Source organism: Phaenicophaeus curvirostris, chromosome 1 (genome assembly GCF_032191515.1).
Source record: "Phaenicophaeus curvirostris isolate KB17595 chromosome 1, BPBGC_Pcur_1.0, whole genome shotgun sequence".
Classification (NCBI taxonomy): Eukaryota; Metazoa; Chordata; class Aves; order Cuculiformes; family Cuculidae; genus Phaenicophaeus; species Phaenicophaeus curvirostris.
The window spans coordinates 207,382,745-207,407,823 of record NC_091392.1 but is presented as its reverse complement, the minus strand read 5'-3'; the positions used below and the strand labels follow the sequence as shown (position 1 = coordinate 207,407,823).

The following is a 25,079-nucleotide window of genomic DNA, read 5'->3' as shown; positions in this document are numbered from 1 at the left end:
CCCTTAACAGCAGGTTCCTAGAGGGTCATAGTGTGGGAAAAATAGGGTTCTCCACTCCCTCCAGGACACCAGGGAGGTGGTTGAGTCACCTTCCCTGGAGGGGTTTAAGGCACGGGTGGACGAGGTGCTAAGGGACATGGTTTAGTGTTTGATAGGAATGGTTGGACTCGACGATCCGGTGGGTCTCTTCCAACCTGGTGATTCTATGATTCTATGTGCCCTGATGGGAAACTTTAAATTGAATGTGTATGCCCTCCTTTGCTAGGATGGATTCTTGATTTGCCTGTGTTTGATGCAAGAACACAGGAGAAACGCTGAATTTTTGGGGTGGGAATAGTGCTGTTTGGTTTTCTGGTTGCTCAGAACCGTCCAAATGCGTTAATCGGAATTGATAGTCAAAATATTTTTTTAAATGGTTTCTATTTAGTGGTATTAAATGTTTTAAAGGTAGTGATTAATATTCATATTTAAGCTAAGGCGACTGCAACTTAAATATTGCGAAGGTCGTGATGAAAGATTGTTAAATATAGAGTTAAAAATGGTGATGTTAAACCAGTAGCTTAATAGGAGGAAGTAGAGATCAATATACATTAAAATACGATGCTATACGTACCGTATACGGGGAGGTGAGCAGCGTCGCTCGGCTGACACGTTGCCGAGTTGCTATGGCGATATCAAACCAATGAATAAACCACATCGCAGAGCCAGGGAGGTGAGGAAATGTGGAATTGATTCAGCGGAACACGGCAAAATGCGGAAGCCAAATTGGTCAAGATACAATTTCTGGTAGGAAAAAAAAAAAGCTATTTATTTTCCCACTTTCAATATTTCACTAAATTAATTTTTTTTTCAAAAAATGACATCTCATAGGTTTTTTTTTCCACCTTAAAATTAGTATTGTTCTTCTGATGTGTGTGTTTCGACATACCTAAGGCATTTAAGAGATGTAGCCATGTATAATGGATACAGATAAATATTAAAAATATAAATATTGAATATAAAAAAATACTTTAAAAAAAGAAATAAAAACAATCGGTAGCTATATAAAATCTGAATGCAATAGATCAAGTGGAGTGTAAGTTCTGTTCTCAGCTGGAAGCTAATATTGTAGAAGTTGTATTTGAAAGCATGGTTTCGAAACCATGAGGTTTAGGCTTGTTCTTTATTTCTAGATGTGCAGGACGGTGATCGACGGTCCAGAAACAAGCTAGAAATAGGGTGTGTTTCAGAGAGCAAGTTGATCTGACAAAAGACAGATATATCTGTGGTTATAAATGGATTGAACAAATATCGATCGTGCTTGATTGCCTGATATTGTGATTTATGTGACCAGGATTTAGAATGTCACGGGGAGAAAATCTTCCTTTCCCCACGATGCGAACAATTACGCAAAAATGTGCTGTCAGAGCCTATTTCTATTACATATGGGAAGTCAAATACGTATCAGGCAGGGTTTTATCTAGAATTTCTGGTTTACTATTTCATCTCGGTTCGCCTCGAAGATCAAATAATGAGAAAGGTTTTAGTCATGGAGAAGGTCCTGGAGATCATTTTGTTGTACGTGTGTTGCAAGCATTACAAATTGCTATTTGTTTGTGTAAGAGATAAAGGAATCTATTTTTAATACATATTTTAGCTTGCCTGCTAGTTTGGAGCAGGAACGGTCCTTCTGTGAGGTTCAGTAGTTTGTCTGCTATTAATTTGATCTGAACTTGCTCTTTATTTATAGCATCAAAAAAGTCTTAGATGGGCTCTTCTGTTCCACCTCCATCTCCTCCCATGAGTGGATATTTATATCCAAGCCCTTTTTTATTTGTTTGTAAAGAAAAATCATAGAATCATAGAATAACCAGGTTGGAAGAGACCCACTGGATCATCGAGTCCAACCGTTCCTATCAAAAAATATCAAAAAAATTATGTATGATAACGATGCTAAATTTGAGAGCATTAAATTAAATTTTGTCTTATTTTTTAAAGTTATTTTTCATCACGTTGCTTTCTATGATGGGGAAACCACAGCAGTGGGCATGGGAAAAAACAATGGATGAGATCTGTCTGGACTTCTATAAAGACGTTGACACAGTCCTCTCCAACATCCTTCTCTCTAAATTTGAGACATATGGATTTGATGGGTGGACTGTTTGGTGGATAAGAAACTAGTTGGAGGGTCATATTCAGAGATTAGAGGTGAAGAGCTCGATGTCCAGATGGAGATTCATGACAAATTGTGTCCCTCAGGGGTCTGGAGCTGTTGGAACAGGTCCAGAGGAGGCTACAAGGATGATCCGAGGGCTGGAGCACCTTCCATATGAGGACAGGCTGAAAGAGTTGGGGTTGTTCAGCCTGGGGAAGAGAAGGCTTGAAGGAGACCTCATAGAAACCTTCCAGTACATGAAGGGGCTCCAAGAAAGCTGGGAGGGGCTGTTCACAAAGGCTTGGAGTGATAGGACGAGGGTCAATGAGTATAAACTGGAGAGGGACAGATTTAGACTAGAAATAAGGAGGAATTTTTTTCACGGTGAGAGTGGTGAGACACTGGCCCAGGTTGCCCAGGGAAGCTGTGGCTGCCCCATCGCTGGAGGTGTTGAAGGCCAGGTTGGATGGGACCTTGGGCAGCTCTAGTGGGAGGTGTCCCTGCCCATGGCAGGGGAGTTGGAACTAGATGACCTTTACGGTCCCTTCCAACCCAAACTATTCTATGATTCTATGATCTGGTACCTCCTTGAACATAAAAGTTGCCTTGGCAGCTTCTCCGTGGGTTTCAGGAACACGTAGCCATTCGTTTGGTGAATCCCTTATTGCAGCCCTAGGTTCCAGCCACCACTCTTTCCTGCACAGTTGCTGGTGGCTTCTCAGGTGTAACTTCAGCCCTCTTTGAGACACCTGGTTTCCTCCATCATTCTTCTGTGCATCTGCTTGGTTAAGGCTCTATTTTCAAACCCTTCAGACCAGCTGCATTGCCTGCAGTGAGCGCCTGCTTCTTGAAGGCTCACATTAGCGGTCGGTTTAATTAATTGATAAAACTATATTCCACAAGCTTTTGTGCCGCTGCTTGCCACTTAGACCTATTAGTTGGATGTTCCTGCTAAATAGTTATCTTTTGCGAAATTAATAAAGCAGAAGGAGCAGCTAATATGATAGACTAGATGGTGGGAGTGAGAGCACAGGTAGGAGTTTGCCTCGTCCGTGGCTGTTTAAAGAGAATTAAAGCACAGAACTAACGATGAGACCGAGTAGTGGTTGTGATGCTACTTGGTGTTACTTCCTGCAGTCCATAATGCTCCTGATGCACCCTACACCAGGCTACCCAAGGTCCCATCCAACCTGGCCTTCAGCACCTCCAGGGATGGAGCAGCCACAACTTCCCAAGGCTACCCGGGTCAATGTTTCACTGCCCTCATCATGAAGAAATTTCTCCTCATGTCCAGTTGAAATCTGCCCCTCTTCCATTGCCCCTCATCCTATCCCTCCAAGCCTGTGTGAAAAGTCCCTCCCCAGCTTTCTTGGAGCCCCTTCATGTACTGGAAGGTTTCTATAAGGTCTCCTTACAGCCGACTGAACATGAGCCAGCAGTGGCCCAGGTGGCCAAGAAGGCCAATGGCATCTTGGCTTGGATCAGAAACGGCGTGACCAGCAGGTCCAGGGAGGTTCTTCTCCCTCTGGACTCGGCACTGGTGAGACCGGTCCTCGAATCCTGGGGTCAGTTCTGGGCCCCTCACCACAAGAAGGATGTTGAGGCTCTGGAGCGAGTCCAGAGAAGAGCAACAAAGCTGGTGAAGGGGCTGGAGAACAGGTCTTATGAGGAGCGGCTGAGAGAGCTGGGGGTGTTTAGCCTGGAGAAGAGGAGGCCGAGGGGAGACCTCATTGCTCTCTCCAACTCCCTGAGAGGAGGTTGTGGAGAGGAGGGAGCTGGGCTCTTCTCCCAGGTGACAGGGGACAGGACGAGAGGGAATGGCCTCAAGCTCCGCCAGGGGAGATTTAGGCTGGACATTAGGAAAAAATTCTTCACAGAAAGGGTCATTGGGCACTGTCCGAGGCTGCCCAGGGAGGGGGTTGAGTCACCTTCCCTGGAGGTGTTTAAGGCACGGGTGGACAAGGTGCTGAGGGACATGGGTTAGTGTTTGATAGGAACGGTTGGACTCGATGATCCGGTGGGTCTCTTCCAACCTGGTTATTCTGTGATTCTGTGATTCTGTGACTGCGGAGACAGAAATTTCTGTTTAGTTTGAGGTGGTGTATTCATTCCAAGTATGTTGCAGCGCTTCAAAGGCTTGTGGTGATAGGACAAGGCATAAACTGGAGAGGGGCAGATTTAGACTAGAAATAAGGAGGAATTCCTTCACCATGAGATTGATGAGGCACTGGCCCAGGTTGCCCAGGGAAGTTGCGGATGCCCCATCCCTGGAAGTGTTCAAGGTCAGGTTGGTTGGGGCTTTGAGCAACCCGATCAGGAAAAAGACGTTGCTCTAGATGGTCTCTAGAGATCCCTTCCAACCCAAACCACTTCACGAGTCTGTGAGCTTTGATCCAGATTGTTGAGCTGTGGATAAAGCAAAAAGTTACTTCTAACTATTGTTAAATGTTCAGAACATGGTTCAGAAGGAACCGAGAACACCACAGAGGGGCAACAGCAGAGATCAAGTACCACCGAGATCATTCATCAGGACTTTATGTTGATCTGGAGGGATGAGAGGGATGAAGTTACCTTCTAAAATACGTTTTTGTGGTTGATGGTGGAGAATAATATTGTTTTATCCTGTAAAACATGGAACCACGGAATCATAGAATGGGTTGGGTTGGAAAGGACCTCAAAGATCATCCAGTTCCAACCCCCCTGTATGGGCAGGGACACCTCCCACTAGATCAGGCTGCCCAGGACCCCATCCCACCTGGCCTTGAATGCTTCCAATAACAGGGCAGCCACAACTTCCCTGGACGACCTGAGCTTATTTTCTTCTGCACAAACTATCTGTAGATACCGTGAACAATTAAAAGATAGGGATTTATAGATAAAGGAGTTGGACAATTTAGTTCTGACGCTGAAATAATGTAGTAGAACACCATATTTTTTTCCCCAAATAGACAAATCAAAATCAGTGCCAGTTTTTCCTCTCTGAACATCGAATGGCGAAACGCTCAGGAGACTCCTTCCTCCATCTTCCCCTCCTCCCACTAAAACATCTCCCCAGGAATCCCCCCAGATCTTACATCCTGGGAGCTCTAGTTCAAATAGAAGCCTTTAATCAGCACTGAATAAAATATAAGATCCTAGTTGTGTTTTCCTAGGGTCTTTATGCTAACCCTGAGGAGAGTAAGCTTGTGCCGCCTTGAAATGAGAGAATTAATACTCCTCTTCCACAGAGATGATGTCAGGAGAAATCTTTCGTGACTTAACTTTGGCACCAGCCCTCCAAGCTCAAGAGGGCATCGTGCCCAGACTTTTTTTTTTCCTCAGGGCTTCAACTTTCCTTCACATGGCTGTGCAAAACCAGGCAATAATTTCTCCTAAACCCTGGTTCTCCCGACCAAGACCAGTCTGTACTACCTAGAGGTTTCTGTTCTGTTCTTTACAACTTAGAATTCACTCCTGCTCCTCGTTGTCAGCTTTCTTCCTGTAGCCAATGCTTCTTAGCCTCTTAACCTTCTTACACTGACGAACTTTATTAATTAAGCCCAGATGTCGGATGACTTTTCAAACCTAGGAGTACTTTTTGAGGAGCCTCAGGTAGGGGACAGCTAACCTGGTAATTGCTGGAGCAATGGAAACTCATCTTCTTGTAGGTTTAGCTGTTCTGGAAAAAGCTAAATGATTGATGCTTTGGTGATGTATAAATACCTCGAGTCAGATTCTTTAGAGGAGTTTAATTTGCTATGAAGTGATTAGATTGAAGTTTTTATCCTGTTATAAACAATGACCTTTTGAAAACATGACTTTTTTTTTTTGACTCTAGTAAAAGAAATTAAGTTTTCTTGGGATCCTTGGAACTAAGTTTAAACTTAGGAAACTTAAAGGAATTAAGTTTCTTGGAACTGGATGATCTTTAAGGTTCCTTCCAACCCAAACTATTCTATGATTCTATGATTCTACAATTCTATGATTCTATGATTCTATATTCTTCTTGCACACACAGCGTAAGGTCTGTTATAACATTATTATTTGCAATATCTGCTTTTTTTTTCCCAGTGTGACCATTGGACCCTAGGGACATCTGGTTTTTACTTCTGAGTTCTTATGAAAGACAATAAATATATTTTAAAAAACCTAAATAAATGCCAGTTTTACTTGCGGGACGTAGAACTGTAATTCTATCCATCACAATTACATTTCAATTAATATTAATATTAATCATCCACCTGTGTTGCATACACAGTATACGAATGAAATCTTTAGTATCCACTGAACAGTGAGGTGATAACTTTATCTGCCTTCTTTAAACACATGCAAAGAGAGCTGATTTTGATGCTGAAATTATTCACTTACTGCATTCTACCTCATTATAGAAAGACTAATGTCACGTAAAGGTCTCTTTGCTAGATTTGATGGAGATTTGGAGGATATGTTTGTTTTCTAACTTTCCTTTTCCTCAAGTATAGCTGAGGGAAAACTAAGGCTCATTTCAGTATTAATATGAGTAATTTTCATAAAAGTCTGCCTCAAATTACATTCAAATAACTTTGTGATGCACATATCAGCTGGGAGAAGGAGGAGGTCCTACAGCGTCCTATGTGGGAGCTTGAAAGTGCAAGATTGATGTTTATCAGGTTGTGGGGAAAAGAAGGAGACCGAGAGTGGTTGAAACTGCAATCCGTGGTTTCGCTACGTGGCCAGCAGGGAGAGGGAGGGGATTCTGCTCTCCTCTCCTCTCTGGAGACCCAACCCGGAGTCCTGTGTCCAGTTCTGGAAACCTCATATTAATATTAATATTAATAATATTAATCATCCACCTGTGTTGATGGAGATGGAGCTGTTGGAACGGGTCCAGAGGAGGGCCAGGAAGATGATCAAAGGGCTTGAGCACCTTCCCTATGAGGACAGGCTGGGAGAGTTGGGCTTGTTCAGCCTGGAGAAGAGAAGGCTCTGAGGAGACCTTATAGAAACCTTCCAGTACCTGAATGGGGCCTCCAAAAAAGCTGCTCAAGGCCTTTTTCCAAGGGCCTGGAGTGATAGGAGGAGGGGGAATGGCTTTAAATTGGAGGGGGGAAGATTTAGATTAGACATTAGGAAGAAATTCTTGATGCAGAGAGTGGTGAGGCACTGGAACAGGTCACGGAGAAAAGGTGTGGCTGCCCCATCCCTAGAGGTGTTCAAGGCCAGGTTAGATGGAGCCTTGGGCAGCCTGATCTAGTGGGAGGTGTCCCTGCCCATGGCAGGAGGGTTGGAATGATGATCTTTAAGGTCCCTTCCAACCCAAACCATTCTATGATTCCATGAAGACTGACCTAAAGCTTAAGGCTGCATTTTTCTCCGAACTTCACCTCTTCACGCTAAGTGAAATTTGCACAAAGCAGCTTTTCCAAGGTCAGGGTCAAGCTGGTGGTGAAAGGAAGCTCTGAAAGCCTGGCAGCCACTAGCTCCCCATCTTCACCTGCCGTGTCCCGATGCACGCAGGCGGCACACAGCCAGCAGCGTCGCCCGCATACGTTCTCCCACAAGTGAAAGCAGATGGCAATGGGCAACTGTTCCTGCTCCCAGCCTGATCATAGAATCATAGAATCACCAGGTTGGAAAAGACCCACTGGATCATCGAGTCCAACCATTCCTATCAAACACTAAACCATGTCCCTCAGCACCTCATCCACCCGTGCCTTAAACACCTCCAGGGAAGGTGACTCAACCACCTCCCTGGGCAGCCTCTGCCAGTGCCCAATGACCCTTTCTGTGAAGAATTTTTTCCTAATGTCCAGCCTAAACCTCCCCTGGAGGAGCTTGAGGCCATTCCCTCTCGTCCTGTCCCCTGTCACTTGGGAGAAGAGGCCAGCAACCTCCTCTCTACAACCTCCTTTCAGGTAGTTGTAGAGAGCAATGAGGTCTCCCCTCAGCCTCCTCTTCTCCAGGATAAACACCCCCAGCTCTCTCAGCCGCTCCTCATAAGGCCTGTTCTCCAGCCCCCTCACCAGCTTTGTTGCTCTTCTCTGGACTCGCTCCAGAGCCTCAACATCTTTCTTGTGGTGAGGGGCCCACAACTGAACACAGGATTCGAGGAGCGGTCTCACCAGTGCCGAGTCCAGAGGGAGAAGAACCTCCCTGGACCTGCTGGTCACGCCGTTTCTGATCCAAGCCAAGATGCCATTGGCCTTCTTGGCCACCTGGGCCCCTGCTGGCTCATGTTCAACCAACACCCCCAGGTCCCTCTCCTCCAGGCAGCTTTCTAGACAGACTTCTCCTAGTCTGTAGCTGCTCAGGGTTGTTGTGCCCCAAGTGCAGGACCCGGCATTTGGCCTTGTTAAACCTCATGCCATTGGTCTCAGCCCATGGATCCAGCCTGTCCAGATCCCTGTGGAGCCTCCCGACCCTCCAGCAGATCGACACTTCCACCCAGCTTAGTGTCGTCCGCAAACTTGCTCAGGGTGCACTCGATGCCTTCATCCAGGTCATTGATAAAGACATCGAACAGGGTTGGACCCAGCCCTGAGCCCTGGGGAACCCGCGGTCGCTGCCGGAGCGCCAGCTGCAAGGCACATAACCAGTTGTTTGCTGAGGTCTGTCAAGATGGTCTGAACCGGTTTTGTGACTCTTTTTCAGGAAATATGTTTACAAAACAGCCTCACTTCAATAGCCTCTGCAGAACCCCCTTGCAATTAGGTTGGCAGAGGGTATAATGATGGGAAAGCACCAGTAGAAACTGGGAGAGGATTCCCACACCATCTAATAAAGTTACCACAAGAACAAATCCCAGCTTCTCCATCGTAGACTGTTGTAGCGCAGATAGCATCCGTGTTTCCCAGCTATCTATTAATTTGTTATAGAGTCATAGAATCATAGAATAACCAGGTTGGAAGAGACCCACCGGATCATCGAGTCCAACCATTCCTATCAAACACTAAACCATGTCCCATTATTCTGTACTTTGTGCTGACACTTTAAAAGTAATAAATAATGGCTGGAGCCTGTATGTATCTGGTGCTAGTTATGGAAGTCATAACTTCATTGTCCTCGAGCCATTCACGGAGCTGTAGCATTTCATGGAATCATTGAATGGTTTGAGTTGAGTTGGAAGGGATGTTAAAGATGGACCAGCTCCAATCCCCCTGCTACGGGCAGGGATTCCTCCCTCTAAACCAGGCTGCCCAAGGCCCCCTCCAACCTCATCGTGAACATCTCCAGGGAGAAGACATCCACAACTCCTCTAGGCAAACTTTTCCAGTGCCTCACCACCCCCACAGCGAAGAATTTCTTCCTAATGATGTGTTGAACCACTTCAAGGAGAGGCACCTGAGCTGGTCCAAGAGGAGCTGGTGTTACAGGGATAATGAGCAGGGTGTGTGAAAAGCAGTAGCAAGACCGGGTATTCCCCTTCCAGGCGTGTTGCAGCATTTAACTACTCTGAGAACTGCACCAGCACCTGTGAAACTTGTTGGACTGGTTAATGGAGCTTTAAGTAGCTCAGGAGTTGCAGCCAGCGCAGGTTCCTCTTTGTGCGCAGGGCTTCTGGAGCTCTCAGGCTTCTGAACACCCTCAGCGAAGAACATTTAAAGCTTCTGGATCTCTGTTAGCGTTGCAGACGATGTCCAAAATTTCTGCTTATGCCTCGCTACTTGATCTTCAGAGATGGTGCTACTCCAGCCTTCCAGATGCCTGCTGGGAAGTAAGGTGAGATTACGCTTCAGTTCTTTGAAACCTGAATCCAAGGTGGGTTATTAAATAAGATTAGATGCAGCTCGTGGCAGTTTTCAGTATGAATCTCGTTTTGCTAGAGAATTTCAGAGCGTCTCCCTTAATAAACCTGAAAGTGAGTATTTGTAAAGTTATTTATGGTTGGACTCGATGATCCGGTGGGTCTCTTCCAACCTGGTGATTCTATGATTCTATGATTCTGAAGTGGTTGCTGAAGAGTGAGGGCAAAAACCAGTTGGAAGATGCAATTTGAAAGGTTTATAAAGCCTATTAGCTGAAAGAAATTGGATAAGGTGATGTAGGTATCGTGTATTTTATTTCTTTGTGTGGTCTACTTCTCTCAAGGCTGCGCTGTGTGATGGGCTGTTATTGTATAATGCTGTATTAATAGAGAGCTGTGTCTTGGTAGGGCCAAAAAGATAGAAAACAGCTCCTCAGCTCCTCCAACAAGGCGCTACGTTTGGGATATAACAGGAAAAAACATTCCGAGTTTGGTTTTTGTTTATTTTTTAGGCTCATGTTATACTGTAAATTAAAAAGAAAATCAAAACCAAGTAGTATTTTTATAATTTCTTCTTTTTTTTTTCAATATCTCCAATCTTGTGTCGTAAACCTTGTGTGTTTTTGTTGTTTTTTCAGTTTATGCACCTCCCATGTGAGGACAGGTTCAGAGAGTTGGGGTTGTTCTGCCTGAAGAAGAGAAAGCTCCAAGGAGACCTTATAGTGACCTTCCAGTAGTTGAAGGGGCTCCAAGAAAGCTGAGGAGGGACTGTTTGCAAAGGCTTGGAGTAGTAGGACAAGGGGCAACAAGGATAAACTGGAGAGGGGCAGATTTAGACTAGACATAAGGAGAAATTTCTTCACGATGAGGGTGGTGAGACACTGGAACAGGTTGTCCAGGGAAGTTGTGGCTGCCCCATCCCTGGAGGTGTTCAAGACCAGGTTGGATGGGGCTTGGGCACCTGATCTAGTGGGAGGTGTCCCTGCTCATGCGAGGGGGCTTGGAGAGGATGATCTTTAAAGTCCTTTCCAACTCAAACCATCCCTCTGATTCTTCGTAGCCCTTTCTCCCTTTTCCTTTTTTATTTTAGATAGCAAGCTAGAAATCTTGGTTTTTTACTCTGGCTTCTAATATCAACCCAGTCACTATTATTTGATAAAGCTCTAGCTAGATGATTATATTTGTATGTTACCAGATTTTTAAGCTCACGAAATAATATTCTTGCATTTGTAAATTGTGAGCCAGTGATACAGTTTGATTTTAATTTTTATTATGACTGTATAATCAGAAGAGCTTTGGAGTGAAACTGTTTCTGCAAAAATTCTTTTAATGAGGGAAAGGACTTGTGTGGTTTTTTTTTTTCCCTAAATCAAAATTCTCTCTTCTGTTGCTTTATCTTTTTGTGTTCAAAGAAAATGTGAGGTTGTATCTAGTCCAGTTACTTTAAGAGCCAGTTTATCTGCTTCAACGTGTTGTTTCTTTTCTTAAATAGGCTTGTAATGCAGGTGTGATTGTTTTCCCTGCGTTCTCTGCACTACGACTCGGTTTAGGGCTTGCAGCAGTGCTTTCAAAGCCAAAACTTTTTCTCTTTTTGGCACAATCGTGCAGAAAATAGTATCTTTTGGCTGATGGGAAGTGTTAGAAAGGTACCACAGTGTGACCATAGAATGCTGCGAAGCTGTCACTGGGGCAGCGTGGGAGTCATGCTGGGCTTTTGTCTTTAATTCTGTTTTGTTTTGGGTTTAATTCTCTTTTCTTTGAATAATTTCGACTTTGTCCCATCACTTTTTTTTTTTTTTTTTTAATAAACAAGGTCCAGGCACCACACTCAGCCAAGCCAGGAAAGTGTCTCCCAATGGGAATATTTGTGTTCTGTTTAAACCTACTCACCCAGAACACAGTAAGCGGGTCACTTCTAGTCCAAGATTCCTTTCACAGCGCCGAGAACTTCGTAGTAAGCTCATACCAGTGCTTTGACATTGTCTTAAAAATAAAAAAACCCCCAAAATCCAGAATAAAAAACCCCACAAAACTCTAATTTTTTTTTTAAATGCATGAGTGCTTGTTGGAGAAAGGGGAACTATTGAAGTGGCTTTCTAGGATGGAGTAATCACAGAAGTGGATACAGGAAAGCCAATGGATGTGATCTATCTGGACTTCTGTGAAATCTTTAACAGTCCCCCATGATGTCCTTCTCTCTAAATTGGAGAGATGGATTTGATGGGTGGACTCTTTGGTGGATAAGGAATGGGTTGGATGGTCATTTTCTGAGAGTAGCGGTCAACAGCTTGATGTCCAGATGGAGATCCCATCCCTGGAGGGGTTCAAGGCCAGGTTGGATGGGGCCTTGGGTGACCTGATCTAGTGGGAGGTGTCCCTGCCCATGGCACAGAGGTGGAACTGGATGACCTTTAAGGTCCCTTCCAACCCAAACTATTCCATGATTCCAAATTTGCTGTTCTCAGAGTTCCATTCCGAGCAGAGCCGTACCTAGCTGCTGCAATTATATTTAAGAAATCGCTCACCTTGGTTTCTTAGCTATTTTCTTTCTGTCAAGTACTTCTGCGACACTTGAGCTGTTAACGCTGTGTGGTTTTCCTTTTCATATTCCATCTAGGCAGGAGAGAATCGCCCAATTTGGCGACTATCCCAATATGAGGAGGAAAAAAAGCATAGCAGTGATTTTTTTTTCCCCCCTCACCTTTTCAACTGTTCATCTTTGCTGTCCACGATGTAGGAAAACTTAGTAGGGTTAAAATATATTCCTGGACTTAGAAGCACTATGGATTTTTTTCTCTATTTCATTTCCTGAATCATTTTTCAGACCGTTAAGAGCAGCAATAGGTGGGAGATGGTGCAACATCACCCAGCAGTGCTGCAAACTAGGGGAAGTCTGTCTAGAAAGCTGCCTGGAGGAGAAAGACCTGGGGGTGTTGGTTGACAGCGACTGAACATGATCCAGCGGTGGCCCAGGGGGCCAAGAAGGCCAATGGCATCTTGGCTTGGATCAGAAACGGCGTGACCAGCAGGTCCAGGGAGGTTCTTCTCCCTCTGTACTCGGCACTGGTGAGACCGCTCCTCGAATCCTGTGTTCAGTTGTGGGCCCCTCACCACAAGAAGGATGTTGAGGCTCTGGAGCGAGTCCAGAGAAGAGCAACAAAGCTGGTGAGGGGGCTGGAGAGCAGGTCTTATGAGGAGCGGCTGAGAGAGCTGGGGGTTGTTTAGCCTGGAGAAGAGGAGGCTGAGGGGAGACCTCGTTGCTGTCTCCAACTCCCTGAGAGGAGGTTGTGGAGAGGAGGGTGCTGGGCTCTTCTCCCAAGGGACAGGGGACAGGACGAGAAGGAATGGCCTCAAGTTCTACCGGGGAGGTTCAGGCTGGACAGTAGGAAAATTCTTCCAGGAAAGGGTCATTGGGCACTGGAACAGGCTGCCCAGGGAGGGGGTTGAGTCATCATCCCTGGAGGTGGCTGAGGTGCGGAGGGCATGGTTGGACTCGATCTGTTGGGTCTTTTCCAACCTGGTGATTCTATGGTTCTGTGGTCAGGTGAGGGACAGGAGGTGGGTCAGGGATACCAGTCTATAGAGTTGAGGCAGGGTCCGTGAGAGGTGGTAGGCACTTGCTTTCTGGGTAGGGGCTGGAAGAGTATGAGCTGTGCCAGGTAAGCATCTGAGGAGGGCTGGGCAGCGGTGATGGCCGTGCAGGTACCGAGGCAGCTGATGATGAGCTGAGTCTCACCTTGAGAGTGAGGAGACACTGGAATGGGTTGCCTGGAGGAGTTGTGGCTGCCCCATCCCTGGAGGTGTCGAAGACCAGGTTGGATGGAGCCTTGGGCACCTGTTCTAGTGGGAGGTGTCCCTGCCCATGGCAGGGGGGTTGGAATTGGATGATCTTTAAGGTTCCTTCCAACCCAAACTATTCTATGATTCCGTTATGCAGCGTGCCAGGATAGGGGTGGTGGTGATAACAGTGAAAAGAAGCAACTTGCCACCTCTATTTGGACTCTTATTGTACAGGCTGTGAAGCCTTTTGCTCCAGGGGGTTAGGAATTCGTAAGATTAGGCTGTAGGAGCAGTAACATCACTGTCTACTACGTGATCATGTTATTTCTGGGCACTGCTGTGAAATACGGAGCAGTCTCAAGAGCCCTGTGGAAGTAAATATGAGGCAGGTCACACTAGGAATATTTTCCTAAAGTAATCCCATTGGATTTTCTCCTGCTGGTGATATTTCAGAGGGGGAGACAAAAGGAGTCTGTTTCTCAGCATCCGAGACGCGTTGAGCAGAATGTACCTGCAGTGAAGCCAAATATTCAATATATGCCATAACGATCCTTTAATTGGAGCCTAATGACTGTGGAATACTGACAGCGGCTTAAGTAGGTAACCCAAAGGAACCTCTGCAAAGATTTCATCGTGATTAACTCATTTGTCATTAACGGCGGCACAGAATTAATGTGGAAGGAGAACTGCATCGCAATTCACCGAAATACGAGATGGCGAAGAGCTAGCGAGCCATCTGACAAGGAAGATTTATCGCTGCGTGAGAATTAAAATCAGCAAAGCAAATGATGTGACTTGCTGTAGCTTGCTGACCTTACGTTCCTTCAAGCATCTGAGCAGCAGGAAAATTCCAGCGCGAACACAAGTGTGTCTGTTACGCGTGGTTTTTTTAAAACACCCCTCCTACATTTTAGGAATATTTGAAGAGTTAACTCGTTGGCAGCTCTCCGTTGGCGGTGACAGCTGTTTGGAAGCTGGCTCCGAGGCAGGGATGAAACAGCCGGCTCCTGGCAGGTTGGCAGCAGGTCGTGGCGATGAAAACGAGCTAACAAAGGGGAATGGCCCCGTCAGTCAGAGGATCTCACGTGGTAAAACCTCATGGCTCTGCTACGAGAATCGTAGAATGGGTTGGGTTGGACGGCACTTTAAATCCTGTGCGGTTCCAACCCTCCTGCCACGGGCAGGGACACCTCCCACCAGCCCAGGCTGCTAAAGGTTGGTCTTCAACACTTCTACTAGGGGTTCCACAACTTCCCTGGGCAACCTGTGCCGGTGTCTCACCACTCTCATCATGAAGAATTTCTTCCTAAAGTCTAATCTAAATTTTCCCCCTTCCAATTTAAAGCCATTCCTCCTCATCCTATCACTCCAGGCCCTTGTAAAACGTCCCTCAGCTTTCATTTAGGCTTCCTTCAGGTGCTGGAAGCTGCTCTAAGGTCTCCCTGGAGCCTTTTCTAGGCTTAACAGCCCCAATTCTGTAAGCCTGCCCTCATAGCAGTGGTGCCCCGGCCCTTGGATCGTCTTTGTCAAGGATTTGGAGAATGCAGGTTAAATTTTAGAAACAAGCAAGGACCCAACGCTGATTGGATGGGGGGATGTTTCCATTGCAAGCAGCTGGTCTGCTGTGGTTTCATCTAATCGTGTTTGGCTTCTTTTCACGGATGTTTTTCTTTTGACTTCATCATGATGCCCAGCCTGCCGTCTGTCTTTGGGCACGTGGACTGAAAGCATCTGGACACAGGGACAAGTGGTGTCCCCAGGGCTCAGTGCTGGGTCCAGCCCTGTCCAATGTCCTTATCAATGACCTGGATGAAGGCATCGAGTGCACCTTGAGCAAGTTTGCGGGTGACTGAGCTGGGTGGACGCGTGGATCTGCTGGAGGGTAGGGAGGCTCCACAGGGATCTGAACAGGCTGGACCCCTGGGCTGAGACCAATGGCATGAGGTTTAACAAGGCCAAATGCCGGGTCCTGCACTTGGGGCACAACAACCCTGAGCAGTGCTACAGACTAGGAGAAGTCTGTCTAGAAAGCTGCCTGGAGGAGAGGGACCTGGGGGTGTTGGTTGACAGCGACTGAACATGAGCCAGCAGTGGCCCAGGTGGCCAAGAAGGCCAATGGCATCTTGGCTTAGATCAGAAACGGCGTGACCAGCAGGTCCAGGGAGGTTCTTCTCCCTCTGGACTCGGCACTGGTGAGACCGCTCCTCGAATCCTGTGTTCAGTTGTGGGCCCCTCACCACAAGAAGGATGTTGAGGCTCTGGAGCGAGTCCAGAGAAGAGCAACAAAGCTGGTGAGGGGGCTGGACAACAAGAGAAATGCCTGAGTGAGCGGGGGGTGTTTATCCTGGAGAAGAGGAGGCTGAGGGGAGACCTCATTGCTCTCTCCAGCTATCTGAAAGGAGGTTGTGGGGAGGAGGGAGCTGGGCTCTTCTCCCAAGTGACAGGGGACAGGACGAGAGGGAATGGCCTCAAGCTCCACCAGGGGAGGTTCAGGCTGGACATTAGGAAAAAAAAATTCACGGAAAGGGTCATTGGGCACTGGCAGAGGCTGCCCAGGGAGTGGGTGGAGTCCCCTTCCCTGGAGGGGTTTAAGGGACAGGTAGATGAGGCGCTGAGGGACATGGGTTGGTGGTTGATGATCCAGTGGGTCTTTTCCAACCTACTGATTCTATGATAAGGATTGCTCTCTCCTCTGTGCTTCCAGTCCCTTGTAGACTGAAGCCTGGGGAAGAGTGGCTGGAAAGCTGCTTGGCAGAGAAGGACCTGGTTGACAGCTGGTTGCACGTGGGTCAGCAGTGGCCAAGTGGCCAAGGTGGCCAATGGCATCTTGGCTTGTATCGGAAACAGTGTGGTCAGCAGGACCAAGGGAGTGATTGTGCCCTTGCACTTGGAGTTGGTGAGGATGCACCTTGAATTCTGGGTTCGGTTTTGGGCCCCTCACTCCAAGAAGGGCTTTGAGGGGGTGGAGTGTGCATGGAGAAGGGCAATGCTGCCGGTGAACGGGTTGGAGAACAAAGGTTAGGAGAGGCAGATGAAGGAACTGGAGAGAAGGTTGAGGGGAGACCTTATTGCTGTCTATACCTGCCTGAAAGGAGGTTGTTGGGTGTTGATCTCTTCTCCCAGGTGGCAGGTGAAGAGGCAGTGGCCTCAAGTTGCACCAGAGGAGGCTCAGATTGGACATCAGGAGCAATTTCTTGATGGAAAGGGTTTTCACATCCTGGCAGAGGCCCCCAGGGTGGTGGTTGAGTCCTAATCTCTGTAGGTATTTAAAAGACGGGTAGATGAGGTGCTCATGGATCAGGTTTAGTAGTGGACAGGCACGGTTGGACTCAATCTCAAAGGTCTTTCCCAACCAAGCACTTCTATGAGACTTTTATCGCATTTTGAGGCCCCGTTTAAAACTGATAGAATTAAAAATGTTTAATAATAACTGCCTTCTCCAGCGCTGAAGTGTATTCTTTCTTCTTGCATCACTTTTATCCTTTATGAATATTCTTGTACTGAAAGCGCGAGGTTCTTTTTAGACTAGAACATACTCTTGAGGGCTCAGGGGTGTGAAGAAATCATTACCAGGCAAGCCCAAAATTTGAGTTGATGTGCAAGCAGACCGCAAGCTTGAGCTTCGAGTGGGATAGAGTGGGGAAAAAAGGCTTTTGAGCTGCTTGTGAAGCAGACGTGCATGCTAAGAAGTTTCAGTTAAATCTCATCTCCAATTTTGCAGTGATTTTTTTTCTCATTTGAATGTGTTACTTGAGTCTGGAAGTGATATAAATCAGAAAATAAGCGTGTCATCTTCCAGCTTCAACAGGTTTTTATGTTGTGTGAGAGAATGCTGTGGGCTTTCACACCCCAATAATTGTGTTCAGGAAGCGAAGAGTAGGAAAAATCAGCAAGCTGGAGAAAATTTATAGAAGCACAGAGTGGCTACGGCAGTTTTTAATTTCCTTAATAAATATAAAAGCTAGAAAGGTGGCCTTGGAGGAGAGGAGGCTGAGGGGGGACCTCATAGCAGTCTACAGCATCCTGATAAGGGAAGGAGGAGGAGCAGGCACTGAGCTTTTCTCTCTGTCAACCAATGATGGGACCCAAGGGAATGGCAGGAGGATGAGCAAGGGGAGGTTTAGGTTGGATTTTAGGAAAAGGTTCTTCACTCGGAGGGTGATGGAGCACTGGAACAGCTCCCTAGGGAAGCAGTCACAGCACCAAACCTGAAAATATTCAAGAAGCATTTGGATAATGCTCTCAGACACATGGTGTAAATTTGGATGTCGTCCTGTGCAGGGACAGGAGTTGGTCTTGATGATCCTTGTGGATCCCTTCTGACTCAGGTCATTCTGTGATTATGAATACCCAGTATAAAATTTACTTTGCATAAGAATTAATTAGAAGATTGCACTGGAATTTCTATTTTGCAGGAAATTTATTCTCAAACCCCCACGTTTTTCAGAATAAAAAGCCCTCTACAAAAGGGGTAGAATTAGTTAGTAATAAAATAACTTTCTATAGGAAGCTGCAAGCCCAAGACTAAGGTTCTTGGCACAGTCCTTGTCTCCTGATTCTCCCAGGACACTTGCTCCCTGTCACATCTAGCGGGAGTCAAGCAGTCTTGGGAGCTGGGACCTCCAGTGCAGGGAACTTCTTGAGACCCTGACCTGCAAGACCCCTCTCTAGCAGAGCTTGCCTGGAACTGCTGTCCCTGGAGACCTCGGGATTCATGATGTGGAGGCAGTCCAGATGGCAGGACTGCCTGGGGACAATGCAAGCTTTGTTCCCTTCCAGGTCACCAGCCAAGCTGGCAAGGAATCTGGCAGGCTGCTGATGGGACCTGCTCCTCCTGCAGCCAAGTCATATTTTGGTCACCCTGCTGTTGTCCCTTCTGGTGTTTTGTTGTGTTTTAACAAGTAATTCTATTTTGGGACCTAAACCCCTTTCCCAAATGATGCTCACTTAAATATCAAAGTCTCCTAGTTTCCAGGAATGGGCACCCAAATCCCTACGTGACTCCTTTTCATCTTGTTCCTAGCGCGCCCATCAGTTACAGCTCTCCAGAGGGAACTGCCAACTCCAAAAAATGCCTTTTAATCTCTTCAGAAATTAAGTAGAAGATAAAATCTGGGCTTTATTCTTTCTGTACTGCCTTAGGTCTGCTTGACATTAAAATACTGGCCCTTCACCATAACCCTGAGTTACGGCTTCTGTGTTACCCAACCACAAATTTCATATAAAGCAAACCATCATTTTTCTTCAAGTCTTATCTACTTTCTCCCCCCCTTTTCTCTATATTTCTGGTGTCTTTTTAAGATATGAAACTACTTCCCTTTAGAGGTCACGCCTGTACTTTTATAAGTGGTTCTTTTATGGTTGGACTCGATGATCCGGTGGGTCTCTTCCAACCTGGTGGTTCTATGATTCTATAAACAGAGTGCAAGACATGGATTTCAGGAAACTCGCAGAATACATAGAATTTCTTCCTAATGTCTAATCTAAGTTTTCCCCCTTCCAATTTAAAGCCATTCTGAGTTGGATTTTGTTGATTGATGAGGGGAAGAAATACCCAACTAGGGTTTGATTAAGCCTTGAGCTACGAGAAAAGGTGATTGGCAACAGGTTTTAAACAAACTTCAGAAAGATGATATCGGTAATGAATATTTGACAAAGAAAATTACTGTTTCGGTGAGCAAGTGTGTGATTCTTTAGTCTTTCCTGTGCCAGAGAGATTATAATTACAGTGTTTAATGTTAATTGGATGTCGCAGCTACTCTTAAGCAAGGAAGAATGGATTTTAGAGTTTGCCTTATGCGTTCTTCGTAAAGAGGCAGCAGGATTCTGGGTGCTTGGTTTTGGTCACTCTGTTTAGACAATATGGGATGTTGTATCAAGGGTATAAACACAAGTCTTGTTACTCTCTTTACTTTTATATTTCCTTGAAATCATCACCTGCTCTAGTTTAAACTTGTCACACACTGAGAGAGACAGAGTAGGACTCAGGACTGCACTTAAACGTTTAGTTTATTACCTGTAATGTTAGAATTCCAAGTCAAGAGTATGAACTTCAGTCTAGACCAATATTAGCATCCTTTAAGGGTTTGTAAGGGGCTGTATGACCTGTCTGGGGGTCAGTGATTAAGTGTTTTAGACGTTTCCGCAAACCTGTCTGCTACTAAACCGGATCCCTGAGCACCTAGTCTTCCCATCTTTTAAACCCCTCCAGGGATGGGGACTCCACCATCTCCCTGGGCAGCCTCTACCAGGGCCTGAGAACCCTTTCCATCAAGAAATTTCTCCTGATGTCCAATCTGAGCCTCCCGTGGTGCAACTTGAGACCATTTCTTCTTGTCCTATGTTCATGGAAGGGGCCAAAACCCAAATACAAGCTAGGACTTCTTTGGGAATGCTGAAGTAACCTTTATAGAACCCTACGATGTGCCCAGAAATACTTCAACTTGCCAAATGCCACCAGGCAGCTCTGCAAAGTAGCCTCCAGATTGTAACCAAGGCAGCTCCTCATCATCTGTCTTGCATCCTGGCTGCGAAACACGTTTTAGTTGTTGTTTGCAGACCCTCCTATGGCCTTGAAAGCTGATTTCAGAATGGGCTCCAGGAGGAGGCTATCAGCTGTCCCAAGCATCCCAAGTTGGGATGATCCAGTGGGTCTTTTCCAACCTGGTGATTCTATGATTCTATAAGTGGCAGAGTGTGGCTGCTATGGGTGCACATAGTGTGTGCCGTGAAGCGTCAAGGTTGTGATCTGGAGGTCAAGCTGGTCCTCTAACCCCAAAGGTTTCCTTATTCTCAGGCCAAGGCTAGTAGGTTTTCCATTTTAGAAGCCTTTTATCTGCCTGCTTTGATCACATTTACCAGCCAAAGTGTTGTCTTTCTCCATAGCCTCTATTTTTCCTATTCTGAGTGAATTCTCTCCTTGCTCGTAGTATTATTTTAATTTTATGTATCCCGAATGGCATCGTCTGCGCTTGCAAGGTGTGGATAACATGTTATGAATGGAAATAGCAATAAGCCAGTTGAGAAATATTATACTTGATGAGAGACAATTTGGTGTCCCAGTGATATCTCTGCCCCTTTGGTTGCACAGCCTGACCTTGCTGTCCTTCTCCACCCAAGCCTCCCGTTATACCAGTGGGGATTTCGCACAAGAAATCTAAAAATATTGCATTCTTGAGTATATATTCCACGGTAATAGAGTCATAGAATAGTTTGGGTTGGAAGGGACCTTGAAGATCATCCAGTTCCAACCCTCTTGTTATGGGCAGGGACACCTCCCACTAGACCAGGCTGGCCAAGGCTCATCCAACCTGGCCTTCAACCCTTCCAGGGGTGTTACTCTGGTTATAAAAATACTTTGATTTAAAGAACAGTCAAATAAATAAGAATGTGATTTTTTTTTTTTAAGAGCACACATTGAGGATTAATTTAATCTGTAAAGGAAATGCGTAAGATCTTATGTGATATAACCTCTACCTAATACCCTCTGCAGTGCATGTTCGCATTTTCGCCTTATGTTTAATGCTGTGATTTGAGAAAAGAAGAAAATATACACATAGGAGGTTTTGTTTGAGAATACTTGGTGTCTCAGCCCCCTCAGTGAAGAAATTCCTCCTTATGTCTGGTCTAAACAAGCCCCTCCCCAGTTTATACTCATTGCCCTTTGTCCTATCCCTACAAGCCTTTGTAAACAGCCCCTCCCCAGCTTTCTTGTAGGCCCTTCAGGTACTGGATGGTTGCTCGAAGGTCTCCTTGGAGCCTTCTCTTTTAGAACTGTACCCATTCTTCGTGGTCAAAGACATGACTGGAATATGCTCTTGTGAGACTCCACAAATTGTGTCTGAATCCCCAAGAGCAGAAGGATGTGGAACTGTTGGAACAGGTCTAGAGGAGGCCACAAAGATGAAGTTAAAGCTAAAGCTTTGGTAGCATGACAACACAACTTGTTCTTCCTTGCTCTTTGGAGGCTGCACGTGTCCAATGGTTTTGCTGATGGAACAGGGCAGAAGAATTGTAGGAATTGTAGTGGGTGCTCTCCTACTACAAGTGCTTGGTAGACTTCCCGTAGCCTTTTGCGTTGTTTTCCTGCAGGGATGAGAGGATAGAAAACCACAAATTTAATCATCATTTTCATGGAAGGTTTGCACCCATGAGGAGAGCCGGGCGCTTCAGAGCAGGCTTGTCGTGGTTTAGCCTCAGACCAGGCAATTTTGGCAGCTAAAGCTGAGTAGTTGGGCTCCCAAATGCCTTGTCTCCACCTCCAGTGAAAGAGGAAAGGAAAAATCATAGAATCGTAGAATAGTTAGGGTTGGAAGGGACCTTAAAGATCATCTGGAATGAGGGGCCCAAACCTGAATCCAGGATTCGAGGTGTGGCCTCACCAATGCTGAGTACAAGGGGCACAGTCACTTCCCTGGTGTTTCTGCGATTCTGAATCCTCTGTGGGCTAGAAGTAACTCTATTCAGTTTTTTTGTTTTCAACTTCTGGAAAATAATGCCTCGTTGATGTGTCTCTGCATAATGCGATGTTACTACTTCAGTCTTCTTGACATCTCCACGTGAACGTACACCTTCATACCAATTTCTCATGAAAATTTGATGTCAGTTATTTGTCTAGTTTACTGCCAACCCTTGATATGTTAATCTTGTTTGTGTAACATCTGTTCCTTATCTCTCAGCTGCAGTTAAATTACACGGATCATCTGAAATAACTCAGCTTCCCTTACCTAGTTTATCAACAAAGCTGCAGTGCCCTAGAGAGTTAGACAGTCTTTGTGCTGCCTTTGAGAACTTCAGTATCAACATAAATTGCTCTCCTCGATGAGTTATTATTCCTTTCAGTTGTAAATCTGGGAGGAGTATAGTTTTGATTTTCTACTTCATACTTTTTGGAAATGAACACTGCTGTTCTTTGTAGCCTTTCTACGTGGGGATAAGTACAATTGGGTCATCCAAGAGCAGTAGATGGACCATGACGTTACCTATTCAAGCAGTAGCCTGTGCATGTTTGCCAGCGAATCCTCTTTGTGCACAACAAACCTACTGTTTTAGCAAGTTACACAAGAGGTTTTGTCTTTGCATTTTGTTTAAACGCTTCCTGGAGAAGATGCGTTTGTTTGTATGAATATCTATAAAAAAGCCCAAAGAAAGACAGGAGATCAACTGTAGAGATGCTTGTTCTTAGAAGAGCGTGTCATTAGCCTAACATACTAATCAGAGGAGTATTACCCAAGTGCTCTTCTTGGTCCAAAACAACACGCAGAGTGCCTGAAACTAAGTGGAAGGGTTATGGTCCTTGCCAGGGAGGAGCTGCCTCCTCCTTTTGGCTGTGAAGGATGCGAATAAAAATGCAACTTAAAAGCACCAAACTAGTAGAAGGTCATGGTGAAGCCATCGTGGTCAGGGATGCTGGAGGATTTCTAAGAGACGTTTCTATGAAACTTGAACAAGAAAAAGTCCACTAGCATATTATGGAATCATAGAATAACCAGGTTGGAAGAGACCCACCGGATCATCGAGTCCAACCATTGAAGGGAATAGAATAGTTTGGGTTGGAAGGGACCTTAAAGATCATCCAGTTCCAACCTCTCTGGCGTGGCAGGGACACGTCCCTCTAGGCCAATCTGCCCAAGGCCCCATCCAACCTAGTTTTGAACATCCCAAAGGATGGGCCAGCCACAACTTCCCTGGGCAACCTGTGCCGGTGCCTCACCACCCTCATGGTAAAGAAATTACTCCTCATGTCTAGTCTAAAATATCATAGAAATAGTCGAAGTGGAGACCTAGTCTCAAGCGTGTCAAAGCGGCATTATCTTCATCTCAGTGCTATCAAACCTCTGGGCTCCTCCTCCCATGAATTTTCATGTCTTTAGAAAAGAAAAAATGTTTTTCAATCAGGATGGACACTGCTGCTGTAGCACTTTTGTCCCCTATGATTATGGTGCCATTTCAGTCAGACACTGCTCTGCCCTTCCTTACCCACCCGTGCTCTTCATGATCTCCAAGTCTTGCCTTCTGTGGTCCAGCCCACCGTTGCTCTAAGACTTGGCTGATAAGGAGGAGGAGGAGGATTGCTCATAAAATCACTAGGTTGGAAATGACCCACCGGATCATTGAGTCCAAACATACCTATCAGTCACTAAAGCATGTCCCTCAGCACCTCATCCACCTATCTTTTGAACACCTTCAGGGAAGGGGACTCAACCCTCTCCCCGGGCAGCTTCTACCAGTGCCCAGTGACCCTTTCTGTGAAAAAAGTTTTCCTGATGTGCAGCCTGACCCTCCCCTGGTGGAGCTTGAGGCCATTCCCTCTCGTCCTGTCTCCTGTCACTTGGAGGGAGCTGGGCTCTTCTCCCTATCCACAACCTCCTTTCAGGTAGCTGGAGAGAGCAATGAGGTCTCCCCTCAGCCTCCTCTTCTCCAGGCTAAACACCCCCAGCTCTCTCAGCCGCTCCTCATAAGGCCTGTTCTCCAGCCCCCTCACCAGCTTTGTTGCTCTTCTCTGGACTCGCTCCAGAGCCTCAACATCCTTCTTGTGGTGAGGGGCCAGAACTGAACACAGGATTCGAGGAGCGGTCTCCCCAGTGCCGAGTCCAGAGGGAGAAGAACCTCCCTGGACCTGCTGGTCACGCCGTTTCTGATCCAAGCCGAGATGCCATTGGCCTTCTTGGCCACCTGGGCCACTGCTGGCTCATGTTCAACCAACACCCCCAGGTCCCTCTCCTCCAGGCAGCTTTCTAGACAGACTTCTCCTAGTCTGTAGCTGCACAGGGTTGTTGTGCCCCAAGTGCAGGACCCGGCACTTGGCCTTGTTAAACCTCATGCCATTGGACTCAGCCCAGTGGTCCAGCCTGTTCAGATCCCTGTGGAGCCTCCCGACCCTCCAGCAGATCCACGCGTCCACCCAGCTCAGTCACCCGCAAACTTGCTCAGGGTGCACTCGATGCCTTCATCCAGGTCATTGATGAAGACATTGAACAGGGGTGGACCCAGCCCTGAGCCCTGGGGACACCACTTGTCACTGGCCTCCAGCTGGAGTTAACTCCATTTACCACAAATCTCATATGTCTTGCAGCAAGATTACTCTCAAACATCATCTTCATGTATTAAGTTATCACCTGCCTGCGATGCACAGAGCAGGACTGCGAGCTGAGATGAGTTTTGATAGGAACGGTTGGACTCGATGATCCGGTGGGTCTCCTCCAACCTGGTTATTCTAGGATTCTATGATTCTGCTGTGTTGGAAGAGCTAGTGGGTGGGCTGAGCTAACACCCGAGAGCTGCTGTCCCTGGCTCCGCTTTCCTCAGGGCAGCTGCCTCCGCCTGTGACTCGCAGGAAGGTGGCCAACTCGAGCTGGACAGATGAATATGCTCGTGAGAGCCCTACAGCTGTCAGACAGGCATTCACCTTTCTCTCTGGTTTCTTGACCTTCGCTACGTTCGGGGCAGCTGGTGGGGCGCAGA

General features: G+C 46.4%; 1 protein-coding gene across 1 annotated transcript in view; it reads left to right on the top strand.

Annotated features, from left to right (window-relative positions):
* Positions 1-746: 746 nt before the first annotated feature.
* The window catches only part of MYO16 (myosin XVI), a 303,016-nt gene continuing 278,683 nt past the window's right edge, over positions 747-25,079 (top strand). Inside the window, exon 1 of the mRNA XM_069883455.1 lies at positions 747-786. The gene's annotated coding sequence lies outside the window, so the exon portion shown is untranslated. The remainder of the gene's footprint in view (positions 787-25,079) is intronic.